The following is a 2,973-nucleotide window of genomic DNA, read 5'->3' on the forward strand; positions in this document are numbered from 1 at the left end:
GCTTGAGCCTGTCTCAAGCTAAAGTCCTCCTGTTCCGCAACGGATATTGCTTCTTCAAGCGTATCCATTTCCAAGCGGAACAGGTGGGTCTTTACGGGACCATCCGTAAGACCTTGCATGAACACCGTAATCAACGTGTGTTCATGGACTGGGTTATTTGTAATACAACTCGCTAAGAGTCGTATGTGCTGGGCATATGCGTGCACATCTAGCTTGCCTTGCTTGAGTTTCAGAAGCTCTGATCGAGCTTTGAACTCAGCCCTAGGCGGTTCAAACGTCTGTTTGAGCCGGGCTATAAAAGCATCTAGCGACCCAAAGACATATGGATCGCGCAACTTAAGACCCAATGCCCAAGTTTTGGCACGACCTGCCAAATTTGACTGAGCAAATGCGACTTGCATTTGCTCATCGACAATGTGACGAGCCCTTATAGCATCGTCCAACTCGACAAACCATCTTAAGAGAGTCTTCTTCGACTCCCCTATACTTAGAGATATCAATCTTTAAGTTTCGGGACGACGCGTGTGCGTCATCTCAGGTATAGGAGTCTGTACCCGCTGTAAACTCAACAGTTCCGCCTGTTAAGAGCCTTGCTGATTAAGCAACGCTACCTTCTCCTTCGCCTCGTCAAGTTCATGTTGTATGAACTTGGCGATGGCTGAATGGAGGGCATCTCTGTCCATATCGGAGAGCATGGCCAAGATAGCATCATTCCCTACGGTCGAACTCATTCGTTCGACCGCACTCCTTTCTATCTCACTTAGAAAGGAGAAGCTATCACGCGAAACGGGATGCGTATTCCCATTATCATCTAACATGTCCATGTTAAATGATGGAACTGTGGTCCCTGGACGGACTACAAAGTGCTACCAGGTGTAACGGGGCACTACTGACTTGTCTGCTTCGGTACAAGTCCACTTCGCAATGCCTCAGTGCGAGTGGTGCCTCACGAAACTTCACGTACACTAGTACGTGCAGAGAAAGACTCTTAAAAACACCTGCTTTAAAGAAGGTCAAAAGAAAACCGTATTTATTATAATTAAACTCTTCTGTTTCTATCTATTTAATACTAACTTAATTATAAACTAACACAAAACATGTAATAAAGTCTTATCTGTCTCTCTCTTTGCGCGCATCCAGCGCTGACTGGACCGCGGAGAAAGTAGATATAATGGTCTATATCTACCAATGGATAAACTTTAAGATATTACCATATAAAGTAATATTCTTCAAATATTATCTACCTATTTTAAATAACAACCTTTAAGTGTCAATTTCATGTAACTCTACACCCCGTTTCAATATAGTATTTCTCTGTCACTCCACATCAGTCACTATTGTGAGTGTTGGTTCAGGGGAGGTTTGCAAAAACCTGGGGTTGGTAACAAAGTACCAGAACTAACCTCTGGTAGCTTAAACTACTTAGCTACCTGTAATCTTCCTATGCACGTCGTGTAGGTCAACTGTGCCCCTTTACAATTTTTACAAACTTTAAATCTAGTAATATTATTTCCGCTACTTTATAATTTCCACTACTTGATAGGATTTGGTTGCCACTGGGGGCTAAAGGTAGGAGAGGAATGACTGTTGTAACGGGGCACTACGACTTGTACTGCTTCAGTACAAGTCCACTTTACACTGCTTCAGTTGTGAGTGGTGCCTTACGTTAGGTGACGTACACTGTACGTGCAGAGGAAGACTTCTCTTAAGACAAGTTAACTTACGAGGGTAACATGAAAACTGTATTAATATAATTAAGTGTCTATTAATCTATCTTCGTAAATGTTGACTTAACTATAACCTAATACTAAACATGTAAATGAATTCTTATCTCTATCTTATCTTGTAACTCTCTTTGATTACTTCTACAGCTGATTAGTCTGCGGAATAAATAGATATAATGGCCTATACGTATTTATGGATAAGAATTCAGGATATTACTACATAAAGTAATATCCTCCAAATACTATCTACCTTTTAGATAATATATTAATTAACAACCTTTAAGTGTTAATTTCATGTAACGATACACCCCATTACATCACCCATCCCTTAAACGACAATCACTCTGGATGTCATTCGATGGAGTGGACGCTATGTGACCACTTAATTTTTAAAATGATTTTGATTGGTCAGATCCATCATTTTAAATTCCATCGCATGAAGAAACAATTCATGCGGGTTGATGATAGTGCTGCGCCTTCGGCTGCGGTTCGTGCAGCCGCGGGTGACGCACTGTTATCTCTTGCGGCAGACGTTCCGTCTGCCGTAGTATATCTTCCACTCGCACAACACTAGATGAAGCGAGTGCAGGTGGTGATTCACCACGTGAATTCGACCCCTCTTTGGAGGTCGACTACGAATGCGAGTCGAACGAAATGGCCGACTCGGGGAGAATAGTACAGTCGCCTGATAGACGTCAGGCGGCTGGCTATGAGCCTTCGAATGAGAGGGCTCATTCTGAAAGACGTGTAAAGAGTCTATATGGATCCGACGATGAGGATGATCCTTCATCGCCCGTACGATCTCCCGTACGGTCTCCCATACGGTCACCTGCGCGTGTCTCTGTGCGAGGTGACGACGATGGCGTAAGCCATCGTAAGAAAAGTCCTTGTGGTACCCCTGCTTCAGTGGGTACCACTCAGGGGAGTGAAGACAGTAAAATGTCTCATCTCGCCCCTGAAAAGAAGCCGTGGCTTTTGTCAGAAAGGCTCATCAATAGCTTGTCTGGAGAAACTACTCCTCACAATAAATATCCTTTATTATTGCGACAAAGCTACATGGCCTTGATCCCAGCGCGAAGAACTTTCGCGCTGAGGAAGAATTCTATCTCGATGCTTTTCTAAAGCATCGATGGTTTAGTGGCAATAATAAGCGAGATAAAGTCTCGCTTATGCAAGCTTGGAGTGCGTTCATTCGCAATGTTAAAGACATTGGACGCGAAGCTTGGCTTCAAAAACTTAACGCGAATCG

This window comes from Bremia lactucae (assembly GCF_004359215.1).
Source record: "Bremia lactucae strain SF5 chromosome Unknown BlacSF5_NotPlaced_49_SHOA01000009.1_1371882bp, whole genome shotgun sequence".
Taxonomy (NCBI): domain Eukaryota; phylum Oomycota; class Peronosporomycetes; order Peronosporales; family Peronosporaceae; genus Bremia; species Bremia lactucae.